The following is a 14519-nucleotide window of genomic DNA, read 5'->3' on the forward strand; positions in this document are numbered from 1 at the left end:
AGTACAATATTTTATTTATGATAAAGGGTCGCCTATACATTTCTGTCATAACTAGGACAGTAGAAATTTGTAGTGACATACAAAGTATGTTGAGTTATTGTATAGTAGCTTTCCAACACCATGGTGTCAGCGAGAGAGTTGCCTGTTTTATCTTTTGTTTGTCTGCTGGTATTGTTACAAACTATATATTACCAAAATAAGGATGGTTGCAGGAAGAAACCATGTGAATACTCACAGCTTCATTCATTCTCTTTCCGCTGATATAAGAGTAGAACACTTGCAAAGTCTTTATGACAAAGGGGTTTTAATTTGGTGCATTTTCCTGTTGTCTAGTACATACAAACATAAATGCAAAACTACGTCAAATCCGTGCCTCCTTTGGCGAAATGAACTTCATTCAATAAGAAAAACTTTTTAATGCACATTCGTCGTTGATGTAACATGTTTAATAGTGTTGTAATCGTATGGTTTTGAAATATAGTTTCTGAATCGAAGTTAAATTTGACGACTGGTAATATCATCATGCGCTTTAAATTGGGAGTTAGACGATGCAGACAGTTCCTTTAGTATTCCATATGGCTTGTCAGTGATCATACTTGTTGTCATGGATTTCTTCTTCCTCAAATACCTATTTTGTTCCCATCTCTAATCAGTGGTATGTAGCCTATTTATGTTTCAATATCGTTATTTCTCTAAGTGGGCCTTATGATTCCGATATGACGTTGTCTTTGTGTGTTTTCAAGACACTTTTAAGTAGAATCTTCACCATTGCTTTATTATATTTTCAATCGTTTAGTGATGTTAACATCGTTTGATAATTTTAAAAAAGTAACAAAAGACCGAGGTTTTACACAAACACCTGCGTCCTTTCGATAGTAAGCAAATTAAGGGATACCTCTTTACAAGGCTGAATTCCGTGTACAGGAATACCGTTGGACAAGATTTCATCCTCTCAGTCCCTCCATTAGCCAGCTAATCTCATCTAAGTGGAGTCAATTTACAAGCACTTTACCTACGACCAACTCTTGGGGCAGACAGGCTCAAGCATACAGCCTACACCACTTCACATGCCTTCTGCTTTCGTCATCACGGCAGGGTTCCCTTCAGTAAATAACTTATCCATTTCACTTAAGGAAGTTCTTCGGGCAGTGCGGTGTCATTTAGGAGGATTGTTTGGAATCATGTTGTTTGAAATCATGTTGCTTGGAATCATGTAGCAATTTCACTCAGTGAGGGTCTAATCCTGGAAACGTTTTGTTGTTGGTCTGAAGGGGATGGATGCTTATGGAGACACACATATAATTGAAGGAGGTTCTTTTGGACCCGTATAACCATTTCCCTCAAGGTGCATCTTTTCAAACCTGTTAGCCATTTTGCTTACCTTACGGAAGAGTTTCTGGAACGTTGCATTCTCATCCCTTAGATGCATTGTGCCCTTTCCCTTTATTTATTTTTATAATTAAAGGAGGAAAAATATTTAAACAATGAAATTGGTATTCTGTTATATGATATAGTAGCTTCTTGGGTCACAATGAGATACAGAATTAAACGTGGAAATGGTGGAAAGTACTATGTTAGTTACTGCTGTACTGAATATTTTCGAGATAATGTGTCCCTCTCCGTCAGTAAATGCGCTATGCAGGGACAAATCTCAAAAGATAATTCATTTAGCGTATTCTGTAAGCATCACTTTTTTTTTGCGGGTGTAATTGTCATAAAATATGAATGTTTTCAATATCTTGAAGTAATCTGGGGACACAATTTTCAAAGGCTCTAAAGAATCATTTCAGAATCTATTTGATTATAAGTGTTCCATTTCCATACATTTGATATATGTAAAATCGCATCTTATCTGCGACAATTATGGATACTGCAAAAATATTCATGGTCAGTTCTGTTTTCAAGCCTCTCAATCTCCTCCTCTAATATTTGACATCTCATTAACGGAATGCTGCACGGCAGAACTTTGAAAACTCATGCAATTTTTAAACAGGAAAATTGTACTGGGATTTTCGTGAATTTTTTTTTTTATTGGGCACAGAGACTACTTTACTTCTCAAATTTTTCCGTAAATGCGTAAAAAGAAATGTACTGAGTACACTCAAATATGGCCCTTTAAATGATGGTATCGTTTACTTTACCTTAAAGTATATTTAGTCTTCAGTTCTTCGTTCTTTTCTCTCTGCTTTCTCAGTCTTTTCGTAAGTGACAAGAGTCGTTAAGATGTGAGGCATGCTATGCACTAGGTACTGATTCATTATGGATAAAGCACGCACTTTCCTTTCCACACGCGAACTGCTTTGCAAGTAATGTTGACCGGTATATTTTCTCGATGAAAAATAGTCCTTTAACATGGTTATGCAGGCGAGGGTAGTCACACCGTGTGTTCTTCTAATCAGTCGTAGTGACATGGACCTTTTAAAACTGCATTATTGAATCTGTCAATCTATATATGTTAAATTGTTAGCGTGTAGTTAGATAAATAAGCATTCTTTTTATAACGGATGAAGTTTGCCGGCAGGTCCCCGAAACTTAAAAGAAATCCGTATGCAGTTACCTCTCCAAAAAGTTTCATTGTTTGATGTATTGTGTCACTTTTTCACCGCGAATTTGGCAGCTGGCCATACCGATGATCAAATAGCTTCATGGGTGAATGAAGGGGATTAGCTGCAGGCATCTTCCTATTGCTAACGGTACGAAGTAAATCGCTTACTGTTTTTTCTGCTCCCACCGTTTCTCTTGCGTTTTAAGTCAGTGCTGATCGCCTTGTCTCGTACTTGGTCGTATTATAGTGGTGTTAAAAATGCTAAGGTGTTATTATGAAAATAATAATAAATACAGAATTGCAAAAGATTTTCCCTTTGGAGTTTGCTTTTGATCATTATACTGCGAAAAAGGAGTAGGAAATTTGATAATCTGATACTGAGTTGGTGAATTTTACTGAAACTAAAGGGTGGGATACGGTAAAGTATCTGCTTTTTATTTGCAGTCATAAAATGGTCACAGATTACTTTGAAGAATATCGAAGTAATAACACAATAATTATCTTCATTATACTACAAGAATTTATAACTATTATACTAAACTACGTTTATTAGAATTTATTGGTAAGTTTTGTAGTTATCAAATTTATTTAATACAATTGTTCTGGTCCCAGTTTTATGGATGTTGAAAAGTTTTTTTTTTTATTTATTTTTTTTATTTTTTTTTATTTAATTTTTTTTTTTTTATTAAGGGCCGTGAAGCCACGAAATGCTGAAATTCAAAATCCGGTTAAGGATTCCGTGTTTTCTTAGGGATGCTTGGTTTTCTTCCTTTTAATGGGTAGGGTGTTTATTGCCGTACACTCTGTAATTACCGCCGACATCTTCTCTCACTCCTCTTTCACTCCACACTGCTTGCCTTGAATAGCGGTCTCCCCGGTGATGAAACAAACAAGTATAACATTTCTGCCTTGCCTTATAATTGATTCGTGCTTGCAAAAAATGAAAAAAAAAAAAAGAAACTGCGTGATACCCATGATGATGGAAGAACTACGTTGGATATGATATGGTTTGCCAATAATCAACCACTACCCCTCTCTCCTCTTCCTCTCTCTCTCTCTCTCTCTCTCTCTCTCGTCTCTCGGTCTCGTCTCTCTCGCCTCTCGGTCAGGGCTCTCTCGTCTCTCTCTATTGTTTGACTAGGTGGAATGTGTAGCCTCTCGCACGTACTTTAGCTAGTCTTTATAATTATAATTGTTTATTAATTATAATTAAAATAAATATATTAGTTTATTTATTTTTGTATTATTATATATATCTTATATATATATATAATATATATTATTAGATATTAATAATATATATATTATATAGTATGTATGTAGAATGTATTATATTATATATATCTATATATATATATACATATATATATATTATTTTTTTAATAGTATATATATTGATTTAGAAGGAGTTTTCCCCTTAGAGGGGTGGCGTAAGATCCCAAGATGAACAACAACACGGTCAGTGCCATATTCATACCTTATCTGCTGAATCGTGAATGGACCCCGAGAGTAGAAAACTTACACATCAGTAGCCACATCTTGCACCTGCAGAGGGATCATTAACTTTGCGTGAACCCTTGCACTGTCTACCTCTATCTTGCCAACATTCGATCGCTTTTTGGATATCAAGGTATTTCTTTCGAATTGCTCATCGACTTCACATATCCAGTTCATTCTTTGTGTTCCTGTCTTTCTCGCTTCATTCTTTCCACATGACCAAATCATCTCAAACCACTTAAATCCGTCCTTCTACCCATGCTAGACTTTTTACGTCTTCTGTGGATCCCCACAAATCTCTCTTTAAGTTATTTTTTACTCCACATATATTATGCAAACAAATCAACTCATCAGATTTAGTCTTGTTGAATGTTAAGTCAAGAATTTTGATTCAGCATTTACACTTCACATCCATAAAAGAGAGTTGGCCCGTCAGTTTTTTCATACTTCTCACATTGGTTTCCAAAGTCAATCTAACTGTTACCTTCCTTGCTTTTCATATTTTGTGACAATTTTTGTCATCGTATCATTATGCATATTAAAAATGTTTTAATTCTACTATTATCCATATTAATTTCCGTTACCCTATCTTGGTTGTCATTTTTTATTGTAACCTTAAGCTTACCCGCATTTACTCTCAACTTTCTCCTTTCCCAAACATTTTCATATTCCTCCTCTAGTTTATCTTAAGCATCGCCATTTAATACTGTACTATATGCAAACATCAGCCGTTCCACCCTCCATTCACTCACCTTCGTCCACTTTGGGCTCTCTGAATTCTTTATTATTCCATCCATAAAGATATTGAACTGGCATAGACGTGACGAACCTTTTCCCTGAGCCACTTTTACACCAAACTAGTCACTTTCTTGTCTGCATATGTCAACTCAAGTTTTGCTGAATCCATAAGAGGTTTTAATTGCTCTCTCTCAACGAATTTTTTTCTATACTCTACCATCTCAGCTCCTTCGGCATTGAATCTGTCAAGTTTACCATAACATTTCTGCGTCCATGTAGGTCACTTAGAGCTTTATTCCTTTACTTTTAACCTCCATGCTCAATGCTCAACTGGGAGACCTTAAATTGACCTTAGCGCTCGTGGAGGTGGTATTTTTAGGCCTTACTTGTGGTAATGTAACTTTTCTATTGAGTCTTAGGTTGACTTGTGGATACTGGGCGGTTAACCCTTGTGGTTGCTGATGAATAAGTAAAAGGGAATTTTCTTTGTCACAATAAGGATGAAATGAGGAGTCAGGAGGTTCAAAGGAATTGGGTTGACAAATATATATATATTTTTACTATTTTTAACATTAACCTTAATCTGGAGAATAACTGGTATAATTTTCACATTTTCATTCTATTTTCGTAAATATGATACGTTGATCGTTATTATTATTCCTGTATTAGTAGAAAAGACGAGTCTTTCCATGCACCAGCAAGCGAGAGTGGATACCTCTCTCTGCGGTGGTTCCAATGTTATGCCAAGGGTCGTGACAGTACTGGATGTTAGTTATAGCCGAAGTGTTTCTTTCAACACCTTGCAGACACCTTTGATGCCGGTCACTAACCTGTAAAAGCAGTTTCTCTCTCTCTCTCTCTCTCTCTGTTATTTTTTCCAACAATAACTTTGCCCTTAACAGAGATGGTTCCATTGAGAATACGGAAGTGGTTAACATATGGAGATTTTATTTTCCTTGGTCTTTTATATATATATATATATATAATATATATATATATATATATATATATATATATATATATATATATTATATATATATATATATATATATATATGGATGTTTGTTTAATTTTTAATTTTTTTTTTTTCTTTATTTTTTTCCCATCGCAAATATTGTATGCGTCTGCAACACAATTCCATCAGCCATTCGGCTATTTCCGCACCACACGGGGCAGTGAGAGTCCTGTGTTTTCCTGTTATTCTGCAGGAATGAATACGTAGTTAACATTAACGTTATAGGAAATCTCTTATTTGCTCTTTAGAGGCATCTCATCTCACTAAGTGTTCCACATCCTTTTACTAGTTAATCCCCCGGCCTCGGTTTAATTTTAACTTTACCCGGTAACCATCGCTCTTTTCTAAGGTAGGAATGAACCTGGTGTACTCTCTTGCCGCAGTCAGGGTAACAGTCCACGGTGAAAAGACTGACTTGACCTTAGGAAGAGGCTTACCTGCTCTTTAGTAGGCATTTTTCCCCATAAGGGGTTCACAGCTCTTTAGTAGTGGTCATTTTCCTTGAGCTGACTTTCCTGCATGCAAGTGAAGTGTGGATGTGAGTGAAAATGAAAGTTTGAAACTGTAGAAATGAATTTTATGCATAGTAATTTGATCTAAAAAGTGAGCGGATGAGAAATATAGAGAAACATACAAGACTTGGTAAAAGGCGATGTGGGTGAAGCAGTGGGTGAAAGTTTTTTTTTCAAGATGGTTTGGTAATGTGGAAAGAATATAGGCTAATAGGTTGGTGAAAAGAGTGCACAGTTCCAAACGAAATGAAAGTTGTAATATAAAGACACCGCTTCAGCATCCAGGAAACTTATTGTGCCAAATTGATGGGAATAGCTCCTGGGAGCCACCGTATGTTAAAAGAAACGCCTTGATGCTCAGACTGTTCCCTCGACTAATAAATAGTAAAGATAAAAAGAATTGGATTATCTGTATTAAGTAATTGATCAATAACGCGTTCAAATGATGAAAATTTTCTTTTATATATGCCATGTGTATGTTATAACATGACGTCTGTACGCGAACCCTGTGTCTGTATTTTCTATATCTTTTAGCTGAATACAAACTTTCCAAGGTAATTTTTTGTCCATTTTCAAAAATTCACCGTTGCGTGAACATTCCGCCATCAAAATGACAGTCGCTAACATGTTGATAGTCGCTTCTCGCTGGTCCAGCCTCCGCTATCGCGTATGGACACTGTTTAACATTCACGAACGGCCCTATCAATCACGGACATCTGCATGTGTTATATGTTCCGTTATTAGCGTAGGTTGACCTAGCTTTCGGGGTGACCGCTGCGAAATGAAGGGAATCATTTTTCGTTGGAACGGCTAAAATTGCAGAGCAGGTGAATGGCCTAATGGATGGATGGATATATATATATATATAATTATATGATATTATATATATATATACTAATAGATTATATAGTATATAATATATATAATATTATAGATATATATATAAATATAGTATATATATATAAATTTGTGTGTGTATCATTAATTATTTTTAGCAATATCTCATTAAATAAATGAGATATTGCTGTAATTTACTGCTGTCATGTAAGTTTTTCTGCATGTATCGGTATGACGTTATGCCACGTTCGTTTGTTATTTAATTCATGTGAATACCCCAAAACGTTTTACAATTTATGCTAATACTGAGAGTTTTGTGTGTTTGTGTTGGTAAGCCCCGGCAGGCTGTGGCGCGTTTGTAAGATAGAGCGACTGCGGCCATGTTTTCTTGGCCCTGGCATCAGCTATTATCGCTTAGCTGACCCTTATCCCCTACCCCGAAACCATCTCTTCTCATCTTTCTCTTATAGTTACATACACCCAAAACACCTTTTTTCGCTGGTTCCAGTACTCTCTCTCTCTCTCTCTCTCTCTCTCTCTCTCTCTCTCTCTCTCTCTCTCTCTCATTGTTGAATGCAAAAACGCCACGTTCTATTTCAAGTACTGGTTGCTTTCTGGGATTTGTGTGTAAATGCAATTCTTTTACTTTACTTGTTTAAGTATCCGGAAGTTAAAAAGATTACGTTACCAAAATGACGAAGTATTTATATACTATAATATATATATATATATATATATATATATATATATATATATATATATATATATATATATATATATATATATCATATATATATATATATATATATATGATTATAATCACTTTAGCACGTGATTCATTTATCACATATATCCACAGGTGAAAAATAAGAGACAGGGTGTAGGTCCTGACCGCGTCAGGACCTACACCCTGTATCTTATTTTTCACCTGTGGATATGTGTGATATATATATATATTATTAAACGTTCAGTTTTACTATAATCGATCTACACGTATTCTGACTTGGTTATAGAAGTTGAAATAAGACCATTGACTCTCTCTCTCTCTCTCTCTCTCTCTCTCTCTCTCTCTCTCTCTCTCTCTCTCTATCTGTGTGTGTGTGCGTGTCCGCATATATATCTATATGTGTGTGGTGTGTTTGTGTTACAGGCATGTTTGTAACCTATTTACTGTAGTGAGCCTTTTATCTTCATTTGTGGTAAAACAAAATCTCAGAAATGGGGAAGGGGTGAAGCATGGTTGTAGAGATGTGTCATGGTGAGTTATTCAAGTCTGATAATTTATGCGAAGCTGATTAGACCTTCCAATCAAAACGCCTGACAATTATTACAAAGAAACTCGTGAAAGAACCGTACTTTTTTGGGGAGTGAAGTTTTTATTTTTTTTTCTCTCGCTCTGTCCTGTTGTAGGATCTTAATTGGTAAATTAATTAGATCTGTGCGATTGTTATGGAAATTCCGACAAAATATCAAGAGGCCGACGTTCCGCATGATGGGCAGGTGATGGCTTCTACCGGACTGGCGATATGTGTTGCTGTACCTCCCAGGCAAGAAGTCGTTGATTGGCGGGATGCCTTCAACATAGGGCGACCATCACCCAGGAACTTGTACAAGGCTCTCTCTTGTAGGAATCAAGCGGTAACCGCAACAACACCCCTTCCCTAACCCCCCCCCCCCCCTCTCTCTCTCTACTCTCTCTCTCTCTCTCTCTCTCTCTCTCTCTCTCTCTCTCTCTCTCTCTCTCTCTCTCTCTGTTAAGGCTCGAAAGATTTTTGTGGATGCATGAGAGTCTATCCGCCAGAGATGTATGAGGTCATTACCATTCTAAAATAACGTCTTTTCTCAATAACAATATTTATTATCTTATTATTTTTACATTCAATAATGAGACTGGAAAAACATTTTTATAATTGTTATAGTTATTTTCCCCTTTTCTGAGGTATTTTAGTTCGCAAGCCCCTTCTTTATAATCACATTCTATCCTTTAGAAGACGAAAAGATATTAATAGTTGGCGGGTTTTTCCTCAAGGGTTGAACGCTGGTAAAAAGGAAAGTGTGAGCCAGAAGTAAATATTTAGCGTCTGGCGGAGGTGTTGATGAGAGTATATCCTGAAAGGTTTAAGTGGCTCTCTTATTTTTCCTTTTTTTATTTTTATTCGTTCTTTGTTCTGGGAGCGCAACACTTTCTGAAGGATTTCAGAGAGATAGAGACAGAGACAAAGGCAGAGAGCGAGAGGGAGAGAGGGAGTTGTTAGAATCGTTCAGAAAGTGATTGCTTAAATGGAGTTTACTTAAAAGTTAATGAGTAGATCGTTCTTATGGCAACCCTTTAGTCATCGCATTAAAGATGGTAATCAATTAGCTTGTTTCCTGTTAACACAACAGGCTTGTGCAAACACGTGTTAGTGTGTGTGTGTGTGTATGTGTGTGTCTGTGTGTGTATTATATAGTAAATAATATTTTTTTCTATGAATTCACAGTTAGGAAAAACAATTTTATATATAGATTTAAAACCGTCTTTCTTAGCATACGGTGAATCCGTAGAAAACAGAACAACAGTTGTTTCAACTACTGAATCATGGATGAATACCCTGTGGACAAGTGTTTTACAACATTAGAGGTTCCAAGCATCAGCATGACGTCAAACCACCAACACACTTCGTCATTCATGTCTACCAGGCATACACTCACGCCCTTCCTGGTTATTCAGTCCCTTCCATCTAAGTTCGTCTTCTCTCAGCCTATTTAGTACTTTTTAGTCCTCCTCTCTTCCTCCCTTCTGACCCTTTCAAATTGTGCAGTCTTGTCACTAACCTACCATCTCCATTCTTTTCATACAGCCAAACAATCTCAGAATGCTCTGATATCCATTCTTTCTTCTATTGAAACTGGTGTACCGACTCTTCCATGTTTTTTCACCCTTCCTTTTCTTCTTACACTACATTATTCATCTCAAATAGTTCATCTCGATAGCTTCTTTCATTTTCCTTTCATTTGCATGTTTGTATCCATATTTTACAATCATAAAGAAGAGTTAGGTCAGTAATATGTTCATTCATTCCAACTTGCGTTTCCCTTGGAATTTCACGTCTCTTCCCAGTCTTTTGTGCTCGTCCTGTTATCTTCTGTGTTTTACCTATTTTGTGGCTAACCTCCCTTCTTAATCAACATTCATTCATACATTTACTAAAAATCACCTATATGAATCATCGCCCCCTTAGAGTTTCAGCTATCCAATTTTACATTCTGTTTTGCAGATTGTTTTACATTCTGTTTTGCAGATTTCTATTTACAATAAGCACTATATCACATCTGCAGACATCAGGTATTCCAACCTCCATTCACGACTTATTTTCCCATCGTATAACTTTGCATCTATTGTCTTTCCTCTGGCTTCTGACATCACTCCATCCATTCATCCTTGTCTACCCCTAGCCCATAATTCATCCATTTTGTTGTCATATGCTCCTCTTACTGCTTATGAAACTCATCTCATCATTACACGTCATATCGTATTTTCGTTACTTCTTCAGCCTAAACTTACATTCATCTTAATTATAGTATCAGTCAAGAAATGATCTGATAGGCTTCCAGCAACTCTTCTTCATTTACACCCATCAACCAGGTCTTTGAATTAAACCTTTATAATAAACATTCTAAGAAACTTTCCTCACCCAAGTAAACTTATGAGCATTCTTGATTCTTGTATGGAGGCCGTGTGTTTGAAAACAATCAACTCCCTTTCCATACACATGTCCTCGCCACTCTCTTATCTCATTTATCCCATGAACTCCCTGAGTACCTATGCATAGAAATCAGCTAGCACAACCACTCGTTCATGTCCTTCAAACCAAGCAAGCAAATATTTAGATTCTCCCAACAACTTTGCTTTCAGTCCCATTCGTTTTCCTTCCTGGACCATACATGCTCACTGTTTCATCTTTGATTTTTGTTTCTCACTCAATCTTATGTATACGGTACTTAAAAAAAAAGTATTGTACCCCCATTCGTCGCCAGTTTTCTTGGCTTTCGCCCCAAGTAGCTGCGTCAGACAGTCATTATTTTCTTTTTGTTTCTTACACACACACACTCTGTCCTTCCACTCTCGATTGACTTAGTCCCAAAACATTCTGGTTTCTTTCTAAACAAAACAACCATTATACATTATCATCTTGCACCGCATTCCATATATACATTCCTAACCTGAAGTATTAGTATTTTATTTTTTTTCCTTGCTTTCAAGATTTTTTTATATAAAATACATAATTTTTTAAAGCTTAAGTGCATCATATTTTGATCATAAATCTTTTCCTTAAAAGGTGGTGGCATAGCTAGAGACTTGTTCTAGTTATGCATAATAATGAAATCACTTTTGTATACATTTTTTTTATATAAAATAATTGTCAGCGTGATTTTTATTAAGTCTAAATAACGAATTTTTCTTCCTCAGGTATGTTCTTGTGGTCTACTAAGTTCGGGCATCATGTAATCTGTAAGTCAAATATTCTCTGTTCTACTCAAATTCTGTTGTCATTGTTCTTTTCTTTAGCCGTACAAACAACTGCTTTTGCATTACAGTTTCACTCTCACTGTAATGTATAGCACAAGATAGCCCTTATTAAATGTCTATTTCCGAACCCTACGCATGTCACAAAATCAACGTTTGAAGGAATCTATCTCTCCATCTGTTAGAATACGAATTGTGTATAATTTCAAGAAAGCAGCGTGAGCCTGACATAAACGGAAACACTGATTTGCTTGTTAGTATTCTTTACACAATTACAGTTCGTAATTAATGATGCCGGTGGATAAAGATGAACATCTGGCCACCTGAAGGTGCTCCGTGATTGCGAACCATATATCCACAAATTACGCAAATGATAACAGATGTCTTCACCTTAAAAGTCCAGAAGGGCAGGCAGAATTCTTGCCATAGGCCTAAAAGGTGCCGGTGCAGGTAGTGACGAAGCTCCCCGATTTTCGTAAGCCCTCGGTCCGCCTCCCCCAGTTGGTATGTGACAAGGAGAAGGCTTGTGGTGGGCGGATGATGTATGATTTGAAAGAGGAGGCAGTTATGTGTTAGTTAAGCCACCAGCTACTATTTACGTGGTTGTTATAGTGTTTGCTTTACATAGATCACAGAATTTTGACAGATTCTGTAGTTGTTTTTGTTTCTCCTATGTTTATTTGTTTAAGTATGTTCATGACGTGTAGGTACTGAATCAAAAGTATGTATTTCTCGTGCAGGGCTTTCGATTCTTGTTTTTGTGTTTGTCCTTCAGTGAAATTCCCCATTTTCTGGGAATTTTATTTTATTTTTTATTTAAGTTTTTACCAGTAATAGCGCTGTAGAGTACCAAGGTAACCTTTTGGTTGGGGATTTTGTTCGTGTCATTAGACTTCATTTGTTTGTCACTTTCGGTTTTTTCCATTCTGCAGAGGAATGTCGCAGATATTGAGTTTCATCATTAGATTTATAATAAAGACTAACATTTATACAGTAAGTTAGAAAAAATGGTAAATATTTGGAAATTTATTGTGATTTATGTTTGTGTACAGTATCTAGATGTTTAATCATTCATGTTCTTTTTTGCGTTCGTTTGTTTGATGATATCGAATGATTTGCATGCGTCGTTTGTAACGTTCGCCATTTTTCTTTTCAACTCCTGCGCATTTCCATTTCTTGAAAGGTGATAAAGCGAGACGCCGTATCTCATAGAGCTCTCGTGTAGAGTTCTGTGCTGCCTCCCTGGAATGTGTAAGTAGGCCTCTTACGATAAGGGCTGCCTCGTCGAAGAGAGCGCTTCAGTTCAAGTTCTTCTCTTACTTTTAGCGCGTGCTTGAGTGGAGCTTTTGGTTTTTTATTTGCTCTTTATGCTCAGGAAAGAGTCTAGAAGATATTGTTTGTGACCTAACGCTATCTCTTTTTTTTATTATTATTGTTAAATATTATGGCTTGATTGTTAAAGACTTTGATTATTTAAAATTTAGTTCTATATGAATATCTTTTCTAATAAACGTTCGTTAAATGAAGTGCATTTGGTAAGAACCTGTATCGGACAGGAGTATGAATATGCAATAATCTAAAGATATTAAAGCACTTGGCAAAAATATGCACACACAAATATGGCCGCCATGAGTTGAGATATAAAATAATTTAAAAAATATTTTAGAAGAAAATGTTTGTACGCGCAAGAGACAAATAACCGAGAATCAGAATAGACTATTTATATATCGCTAGGAATCAATATACTAACACCGTTAGGTCGTCACACTCTCAGTATCTCCGTCTGGGTTGTTCCAGCACATTTTCTGGAAACTTAATGGCTGACTGGCGGTAGGAAGTCATTGTCAGACCTACGTATATCCGGGAGTGGCAATACAGTGGTCATCTTAGTAAGTCCACTTCAAGATTATCAAACCGCCACCATCAGGAAGAAAGCCAACCCTGACTTAGACTGGGTTTTTAATGCTTCAAGTAAGTGTTCATACCGGAGATTTGTCTAGCTTGAGATTTTATGTATATGATTTATAGGAGGTCCTAAAGTCTGCTGCATCTTGCCTGGTCATCCCAGGTCACAGAATATGACGTAACTCTCTTGAGGGTTGCTCTTGTGTATATATATATATATATATATATATATATATATATATATATATATATATATATATATATATATATATATATATATAATGCGTGTGTGTGTGTGTGTGTGTTGCACCAAGTCACAGAAGACGTTTGAAGTGTATTACTGCACCACCGAAGAGAACGTGGTCTGTTGTAGTCATCTCCTTTCACCCTTCTGGCTGGATGCTAATATGTCTGTATAGTCTTCAGTGGGTGGATAAATACCGTCCTTCCGTATTGACTTCGCTATGTCTTCTTGTACCATTCGCCATTTTCTATCAGGTATTTGTAAGTTAATGACATTTAATTTGCAGGACCGTCAGCAGTTAGCTTTCTCCTAAAAAGCTAGGTTTCGATGCATTTAACTTGATGTGCAATTATTCAGAGGAGCCAGTGAGCTTCGTGTTTGATATTCTTTGGCCATGACTCTAGGCAAGTGGTGATCGGGGCGCACGCCATTACCGACTGATCTCAGTCGATTGAATTGAGCGTATAATGTAGTGATTGTGCTTTGATTAACTCCCACTGAATTCCGACAGGGAGAAGAATGGGTTCCATTACTCTGGATGAGCGAGGGCAGCATCACAAGTCTCTTCCACAAGGGTCCCAAGGTGGAAAGGGTGAAATCCCGAATGGTCCACTTAATTGAGAATGAAGGGTAGAGGGAACCCCTTCTGGAATTCTTCACTTTACCTTCTTTGGAATTGGCATGTAACTTCTCCAAGACTTTTATTCCCTAAGTGCTTC

General features: G+C 36.6%; 1 protein-coding gene across 7 annotated transcripts in view; it reads left to right on the top strand.

Annotated features, from left to right (window-relative positions):
• The window catches only part of LOC135223602 (mucin-2-like), a 1092597-nt gene that overhangs the window by 669473 nt on the left and 408605 nt on the right, over window positions 1-14519 (top strand). The gene's annotated exons all lie outside the window — the stretch shown is intronic.

This window comes from Macrobrachium nipponense, chromosome 10, assembly GCF_015104395.2.
Source record: "Macrobrachium nipponense isolate FS-2020 chromosome 10, ASM1510439v2, whole genome shotgun sequence".
Classification (NCBI taxonomy): domain Eukaryota; kingdom Metazoa; phylum Arthropoda; class Malacostraca; order Decapoda; family Palaemonidae; genus Macrobrachium; species Macrobrachium nipponense.